We start from the raw sequence: 16,711 nt of genomic DNA, 5'->3' as shown, positions 1-16,711 counted from the left end.
CATTATTCTATCCAATTCCCCTTTCAAAGTTACTATTGAATCTGCTTCCACCACCCATTCAGGTAGTGCATTCCAGATCATAATATCTGGCCACATCAAAATGAAAATCTTTCATCTCTCCCTCCCACCCTGGTTCTTTTGTCAATTATCTTAAATCTGTGTCCCTTGGTTATCGACACATATTAATCTTAAAAGCTTTTTTCTAACCATCCGTTTATCGATTAATAAATATTTTAATCTAACTTAATAGGTATAAATAGAGGACCGTGTTTTAATATGTGATTTCAAAACATCACTGAGACAGGTCCTTTAGATTAATGTACAAGTCTGGCGTGTCAAGTTACTTTCATATAAAGAGATCATTTTCAGTAATAACATTGTTAAGAATAATATGTGTTCTATGAAAAACAAATATAATTGCAGCGACACAAAGTTCAAAACACTTCTTTCCATTTGGCGGCTGTAAGTTGCTAGCGAGCTCAGGGAACGGAAATGAGATCTGTTGCATCGCCCCCCTCTGCTGACAGCGGTTTTAACCTGGAGACTGGGGTGTAAAGTAGATCTGTTGCATCGCCCCCCTCTGCTGATTGAGGTTTGTAACCTGGAGACTGGGGGGTAAAGTAGATCTGTTGCATCGCCCCCCTCTGCTGACGACGGTTTGTAACCTGGAGACTGGAGGGTAAAGTCAATCTCCCCTCTTTCTCTCGTCACACATACGGTTCTGGGTGGAAACCAGATGGTGATCAGAATTAAAGATAAAACCTAATGCAGAGAATCAATCAACACCAAATGCGGGTGACCCCATTATTCTCAGGTGGATGTTAGGGTCGAATTGAAACCCAGAGCTACTTTAATCAAAAAGCAGTGGGATTGAATAAACCTCCTGGTAAAATAAATCAAACTGTAGGGGGAACTGAGTGAGTCTCAACACTTGTGCCCGAGTGAAACAAAGTAAAAGCAAAATGCTGAAACTTGCAGAGACAGAAGCGAACGGTTCCCGTTTGTGGGAACTCACGTCCTCCAACTTTGGATCGATATGAGGAAGAGGTTTCTGATCCTTTGAACATAGACACCACTTGCTGTGTCTGATTCAGCGTTTGACATGGACATGTTTCTTCTGGCAATTTAACTTCTTCAGTCGCAGTCTGTGTAGGATTTTACAAGTCGTTGATGGTTACAGGTCGGATTTCATCATCCTGCCACTTCCCCCCCCCCCCCCCCCCCCCCCACCACCAACCCTGCACAAAGTGCACACAGATACACAGAGTCACTCACTGATATACAGAGGCATCCTCTCTCTCTCTCACACTCACTGAAAGTCACTCATGATAAACAGAGGCATCATCTCTTTCACACACTCACTCAGAGTCACTCACTGATATGCAGAGGCATTCTCCCTCTCACACACTCACTCACTCACTCCGATACACTCACTGATGTGCAGAGGCATCCTCTGTCTCATGCACACTCACTCAGAGTCACTCACTGATAACATAACAAATAAGAGCAGGAGCAGGCAATACGGCGCCCCGAGCCTGCTCTGCCATTCAATAATATGATAGCTAATCTTCGACCTCAACTCCACTTTCGCTCCCTATCCCCATATACCTTGATTCCCTTAGTGTTCAAAAGTCAATAGATGTCAGTTTTGAATATAATCAACCCAGTGTAATTTATCCAAGTTTTCTGCTGGGACAAAGCAAGGTGGAAAATTAAGACTTTCGGAAGACACAGTCTGCAAAAGGATATAGACAGGTTAAGTGAGTTTAGATCGGGGTGGCAGGGCAGGTGTTTTGCCATAACTGCAGCATGTGGGAGATTGTGGAGAGCAGCGTGATCCCAGGGATCCACATCTGCAGTAAGTGTCTGCAACTCAAGGAACTTCGGTTCAGAGTTGTTGAGCTGGAGTCCGAGGTGCAGACATTGCGATGCATCAGTGAGGGGGAGAGCTACTGGACTCTTTGACCCAGGAGGCAGTCACACCCCTGAGGTTAGTGGTCCATGACAGGAGGATGTGACTGCGAGTCAGGCAGGTATGGGGACCCCAGATGCAGTGATGGAGGAGCCTCAGCCTTTGCCCTTGTCCAACAGGTACGAGGTGCTTGCTACCTGTGTGGATGAGAAAATCTGCGGAGAAGAAGGGAAAATTGACCACGCCACCGTGTTTCAAGAGGGCATTTAAGTTGGGGGGCGGGGGGGGGGGGAAATGCACATGGTAGTGTTAGATGATAATATATTCCGTGGGATAGATACTGTTCTCTGCAGCCGTGACCAGGGGTCCCGAAGGCTGTTTTGCCTGCCCAGTGTCAGGGCAAAGCGGTGGGGGTGGGGGGATGCTGTTTTCATGGTCCATGTAGGTACCAATGACATAGCTAGAACTAGGGAAGAGGTTCTGCTGAGGGAGTTTGAGGAGCTCGGGTCCAATTTAGTAAGAAGACCCTCAAAGGTAATAATACTCTGCCTTTCTGTTTTTCCTTCCAAAGTGGATAACTTCACATTTATCCACATTATAATGCATCTGCCATGTATTTGCCCACTCACCCAACTTGTCTAAATCACCTTGAAGCCTCTTTGCAACCTCTTCACAACTCACGACCCGACCTAGTTTTGTGTCGTCAGCAACTTGGAAATATTACATTTGGTTCTCTCATCCAAATCATGAATATATATTGTGAATAGCTCGGGCCCAAGCACCGATCCCTGCGGTAACACACGAGTCACTGCCTGCCACCCCGCAAAAGACCCATTGATTCCTACTCTCTGTTTCCTGTCCATGCCAGTATATTACCGCCAATCCCATGTGCTTTAATTTTGCACACTAACCTCTTATATCGGTCTTTATCAAAGGCCTTATCTAAATCCAAATAAACCACATCCACTGGTTCTCCCTTATCCATTCTACCAGTTGCATCCTCAAAAAATTCCAGGAGGTTTGTCAAACACTATTTCCCTTTCATTGATCCATGTTGACTTTGTCTAATCCCGTTGATATTTTCTAGGTGTCCTGTTATCACATCCTTTATTATAGAATCCAGCATTTTCCCGACTACTGATTTTAAGACAACCAGTCTGTCATTCCCAGTTTTCTCTCTCCCTCCTTTTTTTAATAGTAGAGTTACATTTGCCACCCTCCAATTTGCAGGAACTGTTCCATAATCTATAGAATTTTGGAAGATGACAAATGATGCATCAATATTTCCATGGCTACCTCTTTTAGTACTCTGGGATGCAGATTGTCAGGCCCTGGGGATTTATTGGCTTTCAGTCCCATTAATTTCTCCAGCATTTTTTTTTTACAAATACTAATTTCCTTTAATTCCTCCTTCTCACTCGTCCCTTGGCTCCCAAGCATTTCTGGGAAGTTATTTGTGTCTTCTTCCGTGAAGACAGAACCTAAGTATTGTTTAATTGCTCTGCCATTTCCTTGTTCTCCATTATAAATTCTCCCGTTTCTGACTGTAAAGGACCTACATTCGTCTTCACTAATCTTTTTCTTTTTACATACTGGTAGAAGGTTTTACAGTCCACTTTTATGTTCCTTACAAATTTACTCTATTTTTCCACTCTTAATCAATGTCTTGGGCATTTTTTGCTGAATTCTAAACTGTTCCCAATCCTCAGGCTTGCTACTTTTTCTGGAAACTTTATATGACTTCTCTTTGGATCTAATGCTATCTTTAATTTCTTTTGTTAGTCATGGTTGGGCCGTTTTTCTTTTGTGTTTTTGCGCCAGAAAGGAATGTGTGACTGTTGCAATTCATGCATTCGTTCCTTAAATGTTAGCCATTGCCTATCCACCCTCATGCCTTTTAGTGAAGCTTCCCAATCTATCATAGCCAACTCACTGCTCGTACCTTCATAGTTTCCTTTGTTTAGATTTAGGACCCTTGTTTCGGATTGGACTACTTCACTTTCCATGTTAATGAAGAATTCTATCATGTTACGGTTACTCTTCCCTAAAGCCATTGCTGAGACATGGTTGAAAGGTGACCAAGTTTGCGAAATAAATATTACAGGGTACTTGACCTTTCGAAAAGACAGACAAAATGGAATAAGAGTGGCGCGGGGTGTGGGGTGGGTAGCCCTGATAATAAAGGATGACATAAAGACAGTAGTGAGAAAGAATCTTAGCTCGGATGACCAGGAAGTCGAATCAGTATGGATGGAAATAAGAAATAACAAGGGGCAGAAAACATTGGTGGGAATAGTTTATAGCCCCCCTAAGAGTAGTTGTATTGTTAGACAGAGTATTACACAAAAAGTAGAGGAGCTTGTAACAAAGGCAATACAATAATCGTGGTGGACTTTAATCCGCATATAGATTGGGCAAATCAAATTGGCAAAAGTAGTTTTGAGGGCGAGTTCATGGAATGCATTCGAGACAGTTTTTTTGAGCAATAATTCAAGAACCAACTAGGGAACAGGCTATTTTAGATCTTGTATTATGTAATGAGACACGGTTAATTAGTAATCGCATATTAAGGGATCCCCTGGGGAAGAGTGATCATAATATGATGGAAATTCACATTGAGTTCTAGAATGGCATAACCAAGACCGAAACTAAAGTCTTAAACTGAAACAAAGGCAATTACATAGGTATGAGGGAAACTATCTAAAAATATGACTGTGGATAATATATTGCAAACATTTAAAGAAATATTGCATAATTCTCAACAAATATAGAATCATAGAATGGTACAGCACAGAAGGAGGCCAATCGGCCCATCGAGAATGTACCGGCTCTTTGTAAGAGCAATCCAGTTCGCCCCATTCCACACTCCTTCCCCGTGGTCCTGCAATTTTTTTCTCTTCAAATATTTATCCAATTCCTTTTTGAAAGTCATGATTGAATCTGCTTCCACCACCCTTTCAGGCAATTCATTCCAGATCATAACTACCCGCTGCTTAAAAAGTTTTTCCTCACGTCACCTTTGGTTCTTTTGCCAATCACCTAAATCCTGTGTCCTCTGTTCTCGACCCTCCTGCCAATGGGAACAGTTTCTCCTCATTTACTTTATCTAAACTGGTCATGATTCTGAACACTTCGATCAGATTTCCTCTTGCCATTCTCTGCTCTAAGGAGAACAAACCCAGTTTCTCCAGTCTATCCATGTAACTAAAGTCCCTCATCCTTGGAACCATTCGAGTGAATCTTTTCTGCAGCATCTCCAAGGCCTTCACATCCTTCCTGATGTGCAGCGCCCAGTATTGGAAACAATTCTTTTATAAAGGTTCAACATAACTTCCTTGCTTTTGTACTCTACGCCTTTATTTATAAAGCCCTGGATCCCGTATGCTTTTATAACTGCTTTCTCAACCTGTCCTGCAACCTTCAAATAATTGGGCCGAATGGCCTCCATCTGTGCCGTAAATTTTCGATGATTCTATCATTCTATTCTATGTCTTTCTGTTCCTGCACCCCCTTTAGGATTGTGCCATTTAGTTTACATTGCCTCTCCTCGTTCTTCCTGCCAAAATGTATCACTTCTCTGCGTTAAATTTCATCTGCCATGTGTCGATGGAATATTCATCCAATTCCTATTTGAAAGCTTCGATTGAATCTGCAACAATCTATACATTCCATTGAGAAATAAGAACTCCACGGGAAAAGTGATCCATCCGTGGCTATCTAATGAAGTTATTGATAGTATTAGATTAAAGAAGAGGCTTAAAACGTTGCCAAGAAGAGTAGTAAGCCTGAGGATTGGGAGAGTTTTGGAAACCAGCAAAGCATGACCAACAAATTGATAAAGAGGGAGAAAGTAGAATATGAGAGTAAATTAGCAACAAACATAAAAACAGATTGTAAGAGCTTCTACATAAATGTAAAAAGGAAGAGAATATAAGAAAATAAATAAGAATAGGAGTGGGCCAAATGACCCTCGCGCCTGCTCCACCATTCAATATGATCATGGCTTATCTTCGACCTCAACTCCACTTTCTCGCCCGATCCCCATATCCCTTGATTTCCCTAGAGTCCAAAAATCTATCGATCTTGTCCTTGAATATATTCAAAGATGTGCATCTGCAGCCTTCTGGGGTAGAGAATTACAAAGATTTACCTCATCATCTGATTCCTAAATGGCCGACCTTTATCCTGAGATTATGCCCCCTAGTTGTAGACTCTCCAGCCAAGGGAAACAGCCTCTCATCATCTACCCTGTCAAGCTCACTCAGAATCGTATATGATTCAATGAGATCACCTCTCATTCTTCTAAACTCCAGAGAGTATGGGCCCATTTTACTCAATCTCAACTCATAAGACAATCCTCTCATCCCATGAATCAATCTACTGAACCTTCGTTGCACTGCCTCCAATGCAAGTATATCCTTCCTTAGATAAGGGGACCAAAACTATACACATTACTTCAGGTGTGGTCTCACCAAAGCCCTGTACAATTGTAACAAGACTTCCTCACTCTTGTAGTCCAATCCCCTTGCAATAAAGGCGAACATACCCTTTGCCTTCCGAACTGCTTGCTGTACCTGCATGTTAACTAGAAGGACACCCAAATCTCTCTAACACCAATCTTGAACAGTTTCTCACCAATTAAAAGTATTCTTTTCTATTCTTCCTACCAAAGTGAATAACCTCACATTTCCCCACATTATACTCCATTTGCCACCTTCCTGCCCACTCACTTAACCTGACGCCACCCAGAGAGCTGCATTTACCCTCATCTGGAGAGAAATATGACTCATCTCCAAGTTAATGTTAGCCGAGTGGACTGACTGCAAAGAGTGGGTCAAGCAATTGTGGGAGAGATTGAGCTTTTCCTGCAGATGGTGTTGCCGAGGGGCAACAAGATGGCGATGAGGAGAAACGAGCAGTGATACTGAAGAGAGACAGAGAACGCCGAAAGCTAACCCATTGCAGGAGATCTCCTATCTCCGCTCGAGTAGGGAGGACAGTAAGCTCACGAGGAGCAGTATTATGGGGGTGGACAATTGAGACCAGGGCATCGAACGAGATTCCAGAGGAGACTATATAGAATACTATGGAAAGTTGAATGATGGACAAGGCAGTGTAATGCACCATGGCCACGGTCACGGAGGTTGTAGTGAGTGACGTTGATGAGGGCAGATTAGAATTTGTATAGAATCTGCGGCACAGAAACAGGCCATTCGGCCCAAATGGTCTATGCTGTGTTTATTCTCCACAGGAGCTTCCTCACACTTTAATTACCTCTTCCCATTGTGTCCACATATCTCTCTATTACCTTCTCCCTCATGGGTGGAAATTGCGGAGATACTGGCCATAATCTTCCAAACATCCGTAGATTAGAGCAATAACAAGAGCAGGTCAGAGGCTGGGTATTCTGCGGTGAGTGACTCACCTCCTGACTCCCCAAAACCTTTCCACCATCTACAAGGCACAAGTCAGGAGTGTGATGGAATACTCTCCCCTTGCCTGGATGAGTGCAGCTCCAACAGCATTCAAGAAGCTCGACACCATCCAGGACAAAGTAGCCTGCTGGATTGGCACCCCATCCACCACCCTAAACATTCACTCCCTCCACCACCGGCGCACCGTAGTTGCAGTGTGCACCATCCACAAGATGCACTGCAGCAACTCGCCAAGGCTTCTTCAACAGCACCTCCCAAACCCGCGACCTCTACCACGAAAAGGACAAGGGCAGCAGGCACATGGGAACAACACCACCTGCACCTTCCCATCCAAGTCACGCACCATCCCGACTTAGAAATATATCGGCCGTTTCTTCATCGTCACTGGGTCAAAATCCTGGAACTCCCTACCTAAGGGCACTGTGAGAGAACCTTCACCACACGGACTGCAGCAGTTCAAGAAGGCTGCTCTACCACTACCTTCTCAAGGGCAATTAGGGATGGGCAATGAATGCTGGCCTTGCCAGCGATGCCCACATCCCATGAACGTATAAAAAAAACGATACGGGGGTGGTTCCACAGGACTGGAGAATTGCGAATGTTACACCCTTGTTCAAAAAAGGGTGTAAGGGTAAACCCAGCAACTATAGGCCAGTCAGTTTAATCTCAGTGGTGGGGGAAATTTTAGAAATGTTAATCCGGGACAGAATTAACCGTCACTTGAAAGAGTGCGGATTGATTAGGGAAAGACAGCACGGATTTGTTAAAGGCAAATCGTGTTTGACTAACATGATAGAGTTTTTTGATGAGGTGTGAGGGAGGGTAGATGATGGCACTGCAGTTGATGGGTATATAGGGACTTTCAAAAGACGTCTGATAAAGTGCTGCCTGGTAGGCTTGTCAACAAAATTGCGGCCCATGGAATAAAGGTGGCAGTAGCAAAATGGATACAGAATTGGCTAAGGGACAGGAAACAGAGAGTAGTTGTGAACAGTTGTTTTTCGGACTGGAGAGAGGTATACAGTGGTGTTCCCCAGGGTTCAGTGCTGGGACCAGAGCTTTTCTTGATATATATTAATGACTTGGACTTGGGTGTACAGGGCACAACTTCAAAATTTGCAGATTACACAAAACTTGGAAGGGTAGTAAACAGTGAGGAAGATAGTGATAGACATCAAGAGGATATGGACAGGCTGGTGGAATGGGCGGACTCGTGGCAGATGAAATTTAACACAGAAAAATGTGAAGTGATACATTTCGGTACGAAGAACGAGGAGAGACAATATAAACTAGAGGGTGCAACTCTAAAAGGGGAACAGGAACAGAGGGATCTGGGGGTATATGTGCACAAATCATTGAAGGTGGCAGGGCCGGTTGAGAAAGCTGTTGAAAAAGCCTATGGGATCCTGGGCTTTATAAATAGAGGCAGAGAGTGCAAAAGTATGGAAGTCATGATGAACCTTTATAAAACACTGGTTCGGCCACAACTGGAGTATTGTGTCCGGTTCTGGGCACCGCACTTTAGAAAAGATGTGAAGGCTTTAGAGAGGGTGCAGAAGCGATTTACGAGAATGATTCCAGGGATGAGGGACGTTAGTTTAGTTGGATAGACTGGAGAATCTGGGGTTGTTCTCTCTCGAAAAGAGAAGGTTGCGAGGAGGTTTGATAGAGGTATTCAAAATCATGAGCCTACACAGCGTAGATAGAGAAACTGTTCCCATTGGTGGAAGGGTCAAGCACGGAGGACATAGATTTAAGGTGATCGGCAAAAGAACCAAAGGTTTCATGAAGAAAAGCATTTTTACAGAGAGTGGTTAGGATCTGGAATGTACTGCCCGAGGGGGTGGTGGAGGCAGATTCAATCATGGCCTTCAAAAGGGAACTGGATAAGTACTTGAAAGGAAAAAAAATGAAGGGCAGCGGGGATAGGGCAGACGAGTGGGACTAGCCGGATTGCTCTTGCATAGAGCTAGCGCGGACTCGATGGGTCGAATAGCCTCCTTCCGTTCTGTAACTTTTCTATGATTCTATGTAAGCACCAAGCGTCCCCTTAAATATGGGAATGCTGAGGTTTGACATCGAGGATGAATGAAAGGATTTGAACAGAGAATCTGCGAGAGAGCGGCAAGGAAATAGTTATTGATACGTTCGAGGGCGTTAGATAAATTACACCAATATTAAATAATGTTCACATCTCCGGCGATCCAATCCGCCTGGAAAGAATTGAGCGGGTTTGCAGCACTTCCCTCACTTCTTCATCAAAATAGTCCCGAATCAAAAAGAGTATTGTGCTTTGTGACCCTCGTGACCCGGAAACCTCCTTTAATGATCCAATTTCCAATGAAGTTCACCAGATTGTGCCTGTTGTGGATTTTTGTACAGATTTTAAAGGGATAAATTGGTACAATATTACACATTGGACACACTTGCACTTATTTGAAAGTTACATTGAGGTTACCTTAAATGTGCATGTTTTGTACAGCAAACAAGTGGTTGGAAGTGTGTACTGGTGTCTCACAGGATTCCATTCTGGGGCCACTTCTGTGTCTATTACTGTTTGGAATATAGATCTTGGTCTCAATTTACAGATGCTGCAGAAATGGTGGATGTTGTTACTTACTTAGAAGATCAGAGGAAAGTAAAAAGGGATATTGAAAAGATGGGGGGATGTGCTAAAAAAAGGACAGATGGAATCATTGTTAGTGTCAGGTGATACATACTGGTAAAATATCAGCTCTAATTGTACATTGAATGGAAATAGATTCGATGCTGTGATGGAGTTGAGCGATTTGGAGGCTACAGGTCCAAGGTACATTAAAGGGAGCACCTCAGGTTGATGAGGCCAGACGAGAGTTAATGGAAGTCTAGGTTTAATTCCAAGGAGTATAGAATAAAGAAGTTAAGAGGTAATAATGAACCTATATAATACCTTAATATGACCTCCATTAGAGTATAGTATCACCTCCACGCTTGAGGAAGGATATTGAGCCTCTTGAGAGTGAACAAACCAGATTCACGAGGATGCTTCCTGGTATCAGGAGAAACTGATACAAAGAAAGATTTTGACAAACGCCGTGTTTTGGAGGGATGTGATGGATGTGTTTAAAATTATGAACGGATGGGACAGGATAGGCTGTTTTCAGTAGTTCAGGTATCACGAACCGAGGAGCCAATTAATTTAATTTTCAGAGTTTCCCAGTCTCACAATAAGTTGAATCTGCTGAAAACTGTTAAAAGGTTAAACGAAAAGGTGAAATTACAGCACCGCCAAAAGCCAATAAAGAATAATGGGCCGATCTAGCAGAAATGTCACTTGTTTCCCGCACACATTTGTTGATTCATTTCCAGTAAGTGAAACCTGGAGCCTGATACTGAAGGGTGTGAATATCCTAATCAAGGCCGAGACTGTTACTCATTAACTGGAGACTTTCTGCAGGAGATCATAATCGTTGCTTGGTTGTTAATAGGAAAATAACCTGTGACGGAAATTGTACAAATTCAGGGCAATAAGGATCAGATTAGCTTTATAATGGGCCTGATACTGAGATTAATAGAGGCGGGGTCCGAATGTAATTCATTTACACAGAGTTAGAATCGAGATAAAGAAACGGCTACTGATCGAAAGGGAAGAAAATTCCAAACACTTAACGTTTCAATTCAGAGAGTTCACTGTGTCCTTCCTTCTGGTGTTTGATCCCAATAAACTAACAGCAAGCTTTGCCCCTTGCTGTCTCCGCCCTTTTATATTCTGATAATAAAGATGTTTTATGATGCGCAACAACATCGAATTGAGGACACAGAACTGAATCCGGCTATGGAACATAGATTCTCTGTGGGATCTCCTGAACCAGAGATGGAAGAATTGGGGGACAACTTAATCATTGTTTGCACACAAAGAATTAATGACGTTGATTAAAATATCAGCAATTTTTCAGACCATTTCAATTTGAATGAGACAGTGTGTGATTCAGACCGAGCCCCACACAGAGAACAGGGCGGGGAGGGATTGTACTGATCAGGCTGAAGGTCGTGTTTGTGACTGTAACATGTAACTAATCTTTACCCAGGGTGTGTTCATTAACCTGCAGTACCCACAACCCGAACTTAACCAGACACTCTGGAACCAGAATCAGGAGCCGCAGCACAAGGTAAGGACCCCGAATACACTGAGCACAATTAGTGTTTTAGTGCAGCAGAATTGACCCATTGCATTGTATTTGTGTATTAGTTCAATGGGATTGAAAAGTTGTATCCACGTTGGATCAGATAAGAAAGGACTTTTTCTTTACATAAGTTTTCTTACTGGAAGAAGCGCCATTTAACAGAATAAAATTTCCAAATGTAAACTCGCGCACTAACATTCTGCATTTGTAAATAGTATTCAAAGATAATGTTCGTTTATGACACGGTTAGAGATTGAGACTTTTGATTGTAAATCACAGCCTCTAACCATCACCGAAATCCAATGTTTCTGGCAATGGGACGGTTTACCATTTGACCCACATTGACCTCAGGATGCTGGGGCACCTTGATTCCAAACCCAGACAAACGCTGCCTTGTTGTCCAGGCGAGTTACAGTCAGCTCTTCTCTGGCATTCAACTCTTGTATCTGTGAACAAGTGGGGATCCGGGGATTTGAGGCACCGCCCGAACTGAGCGTCGCTGAACAGATAATTGATGAGTGAATGTTTCTTGAGGGCGTCATTGATGAGTCCGTCCATCAGGTTACTGATCATTGAGAGGTGGTTGGGAGGGCGGTAATTGGCTGGATTCAGTCTGTCCTTTTGTTTTGTGGACAGAACAGAGCTGTTCATTCAAAACATATCCATAAAGAGCAAAATATTCCACATGTACAGTCAAGCAACCATGGTCAACGTGTGAGGTAAGAGGCAGTATGAAGCTAAAGGAAGTGACTTACACAAATGCCAAGTAAAGCGGTAATCCAGAGGACTGGGAGAGATAGAGAAAACAACAAAGGGGCAATAAGAATATATTAAGAGCTGCAAAAAGAAAATACGAAAAAAAGTGCAAGTAATAGGAAGGCTAATAGGAAAAATGTGTATAAATATATATTAATTGTAAGAAACATTAACGGCCGGGCACAGAATCGGTGGGGAAGTAGACAGGTAAAAGGCAGGAATTTCAGACACTAAGCAGGGACAAATTGGCAGCGGCAGCATAGGGAATAAGGTACGGAGGAGTCGCATGAGGTAACATGAACTTTTAATGTTAATATTAAATACAAATGCTAATGTTGAGTTTTACAGCCTCAGAATAAATACAGGTGCAGAGGGACATTCAGGCATAGAGCAGGTGGGATGGAAAGTGCATTTGGGGAAGGCAAGTTAGAACAGAAACAGACATAGTGCTGAGGGAGTGGAAACAAGGGGAGAAACAGATATGGAACCGGTGGGGTGGGGGGAACAAACATTACAGGTCAGGCACAGAATCGGTGGGGGGAGTAGACAGGTAAAAGGCAGGGATGTCAGACACTAAGCAGGGGGAGTCGTAAACGGAGTTGGAGGACAGAGAAGCAGGAAGGGGAATCAGACATGGAGGAGTCTCAATGGGTCGCATGAACTTTTAATATTTCTATTAAATACAAATACTAATTTGGAAATGAATTTAATGTTCAGAGTTTCTCAGCCTCATAATAAATTGAACCTGCTGCTAAACTTTCAAAACAAAGATTAAATGAAAAGGTGAAATTACATCATCCCCAATAAAGATTAACAGGCTGATGTAGCAGAAATTTCACTTGTTTCCCGCACACATTTGCTGATTCAGTTCCAGTAAGTGAAACCTGGGTCCTGATATTGAAGGGTGTGAATATCCTGATCAAGGCCGAGACTGTTACTCATTAACTGGGGACTTTCGGACGGGGATTATAATCATTGCTCAGTTGTTAATAAATCACAATTGGAAAATAACATCTAACCAGTCATGTGACAGGAATTGTACAAATTCGGGGCAATAAGGATCAGGTTAACATTATAATGGACCCAATACTGAGATTAAGAGAACCCGGATCAGAATGTGTTACATTTATACAGAGTTAGAATCGGGACAAAGAAACAGCCATTTATCAAAAGGGAGGATAATTCCAAACACTTAACGTTTCAACGCAGAGAGTTCACTGTGTCCTTCCTTCTGGTGTTTGATCCCAATAACTAACAGCGAGCTTTGCCCCATTGCCATCTGTGCCCTTTTATGGTTCGATAATAAACAGGATTTTATGGTGAGTATTAAAATCGAATTGAGGACACGGAACTGAATCCGGCTACTGAACACAGTTTTGCAGCGGGCTCTTCTGAACCGCAGATGGAAGAGAGGGGGGGGGGGTGGAATTTGGTATTTTTCCCACACAAAGAATTAATGACTTTAGTTAAAATATCAGTAATTTATCAGACCATTTCAATTTGAATGAGACCATGTGTGATTGAGATCGAGCCCTACACCAGAGAACAGGACGGGGAGGGTTTGTACTGATCAGGCTGAAGGTCGTGTTTATGACGGTGAAGTGGAACTGATCTTTACCCAGGGTGTGTTCATTAACCTGAAGACCCCACAGATCAGGAGCCGCAGCACAAGGTAAGGACCCCGAATATACTGAGCACAATGATTGTGTTTTAAAGTAGACCAATGGGGCTTTCACCGTTTACTTGTGAAGTAATTGAATTATATTGAAAGTCGGGGAATTACTCACGGATCAGAATGCAAGGGTTGTTTATTTCCTGAAATTGACATTCGTGGCAGCGTCATTTAAGAGACTAAAACCTCAATCTATTCTCTCCGGCTAAAATCCTATTGTTTAAAATATTATTGGAAGATAATTCTGAATTATTATATCTCTTATGAACAAACAGTTGGAGGTTGACACTTTGCAACATACAACACAACCACCAACATAACTCAGTGTGGTGGCCCGGATGATTCCAGCCACTGGAGGTTTTCCCTTTGACTCCCGTTGACCTCAGTTTGCTGGAGCTCTTTGGTGCCACACCCTATCAAACGCTGTTTGCTTACGGGGTGAGTTCCCCTCACTTCTCTGGTTCTCCACTCTCGCATCCATTTGTGGATTGAAACTATAAAGAAGTCTGAAACCGAGTGGTTCTGCCGGAATCGGTTCTGAGCACTGGCGGGCAGATTATTGATGAGCGAGCGTTACTTGATGGACCAAATCCCTCCATCACTTTGCTGATGAATGACAGGTGACTGATAGGGCGCTGATTGTCTGGGTCCAATTAGTCCTTGATTCTGTGCACTGAACACAACAGGTCCACCTGGTACATTAGCGGGTAAAGCCAGTATAATTGGTTCACTGCCATAGTTTGTCTGAGCGACAACTCGTTCTTCAGCACGATGGTGGGATGCAGTCAGGGCCCATGGTATCCACTGTCTCCTGTTCATTCACACGTGGTTTGAACCGAATTGGCTGCAGTCAGGTACCTGTGATAGCGGTAAGCGCGGGAGGAAAGAACATCTGTGTAAGGAATGCAGTGAAGTGAAAACGCCGCCTGCAGAAGGTCATTGTTCATTAATCTCTCTGGGACTGTCACCAGTTGAATGATTTGATGGACAGCTCAAAAAGTTCAAGCTATAACAACAGATTGGGGAATTGTAATTGTTAAAACTAATGTTATTGATAAGGGGCAAGAGAAGCAGCTGATTCGTTAAGGTCGTGATGTGGAACTTGGGAATTCTCACATCACAGGATTGGGGAAAAGCTGCAAGAGTGGGTGTAGGAGCGATAACTCGGAATTCGATCAGGCCTTACCAGCCTTGAAAACCCTTGAGCTCAAAACTGTCACCTGTTCAAATTCTTCCTGGAATCGCAAGGTATTGCATTAAATGTGCTGTTAAATGTATTTCTAATTATTATCAATAATAATTATAACTGTATGCTTAATTGCTGTGAATGTCAATAAATGCTTTGAACCATATTATTTTGAGGAGTAAACTTATAAAGGAAGAACACTCATCACCTAACAGAGAGGGTCAGAAAATCATCTATCAGAGACAGACAATCAATATATCAATTAATGGTAGTGGTTGGAACGGACATGGAGTGTGTGTACGACTGTGTCAGTGGGTTGTCGGCGTGGGACTGTGTCAGTGGGTTGTCGGCGTGCGACTGGGTCAGTGGGTTGTCGGCGTGGGACTGGGTCAGTGGGTTGTCGGCGTGGGACTGGGTCAGTGGACTGTCGGCGTGGGACTGGGTCAGTGGGCTGTCGGCGTGGGACTGGGTCAGTGGGGTTTCGGCGTGGGACTGGGTCAGTGGGTTGTCGGCGTGGGACTGGGTCAGTGGGTTGTCGGCGTGGGACTGGGTCAGTGGACTGTCGGCGTGGGACTGGGTCAGTGGGCTGTCGGCGTGGGACTGGGTCAGTGGGGTTTCGACGTGGGACTGGGTCAGTGGGTTGTCGGCGTGGGACTGGGTCAGTGGGTTGTCGGCGTGGGACTGGGTCAGTGGGTTGTCGGCGTGGGACCGGGTCAGTGGGGTTTCGGCGTGGGACCGGGTCAGTGGGTTGACGGCGTGGGACCGGGTCAGTGGGGTGCGGGCGTGGGACCGGGTCAGTGGGGTGCGGGCGTGGGACCGTGTCAGTGGGGTGCGGGCGTGGGACCGTGTCAGTGGGGTGCGGGCGTGGGACCGTGTCAGTGGGGTGATGGCGTGGGACCGGGTCTGTGGGGTGCGGGCGTGGGACCGTGTCAGTGGGGTGCGGGCGTGGGACCGGGTCAGTGGGGTGCGGGCGTGGGACCGGGTCAGTGGGGTGCGGGCGTGGGACCGGGTCAGTGGGGTGCGGGCGTGGGACCGGGTCAGTGGGGTGCGGGCGTGGGACCGGGTCAGTGGGGTGCGGGCGTGGGACCGGGTCAGTGGGGTGCGGGCGTGGGAACGGGTCAGTGGGGTGCGGGCGTGGGACCGTGTCAGTGGGGTGCCGGCGTGGGACCAGGTCAGTGGGGTGAATAAAAATAATGCAATACCCCTAGACTGTGTCAAACCGAGCGAGGGGCCATTTAATTCATCAGTGATCACCCCGCTTCATATTTCCCTCCAGAATATTCACTTCTTCAGGACTAAGTCTGGTTTTGGCCTGCACTGAGAGTAAATCTTACCAAAGGACGCTCCCAGTGTAGTGTCTCGGCCGACTGGACCCCGTCTGGAACTTGGTTGTGGAGATCAGCAGGACTCATTGGGTTTCACTGGGCAGCTGTCTGTGTCACACCTGATGTGGAGTGTTGATCATAACACTCGGGAAATGCTCGATCCCAGAGGGGGAGGAGGGACTTGGTATCATGTTTAACATGGCAATGCTCTCCTGCTCATTTTAATATTTCTGTCCAACCCTCCTATTAATATTATATTTAT

The 16,711-nt window shown here is 44.5% G+C and overlaps 1 protein-coding gene across 7 annotated transcripts in view; it reads left to right on the top strand.

Annotated features, from left to right (window-relative positions):
* Positions 1 to 16,711, top strand: part of LOC137317689 (NACHT, LRR and PYD domains-containing protein 3-like) — a 75,378-nt gene that overhangs the window by 44,399 nt on the left and 14,268 nt on the right. For 6 of the 7 annotated variants that reach the window (XM_067980864.1, XM_067980860.1, XM_067980861.1 and 3 more), the window contains one exon: positions 11,415 to 11,495. The gene's annotated coding sequence lies outside the window, so the exon portion shown is untranslated. Of the gene's footprint in view, positions 1 to 11,414; positions 11,496 to 15,061; positions 15,187 to 16,711 lie in introns of all 7 variants that reach the window. The other variant, XM_067980862.1, reaches the window with a different exon arrangement.

Source organism: Heptranchias perlo, unplaced genomic scaffold (genome assembly GCF_035084215.1).
Source record: "Heptranchias perlo isolate sHepPer1 unplaced genomic scaffold, sHepPer1.hap1 HAP1_SCAFFOLD_63, whole genome shotgun sequence".
NCBI classification, from domain to species: Eukaryota; Metazoa; Chordata; class Chondrichthyes; order Hexanchiformes; family Hexanchidae; genus Heptranchias; species Heptranchias perlo.
This window is presented reverse-complemented; position numbering and strand designations above follow the sequence as displayed.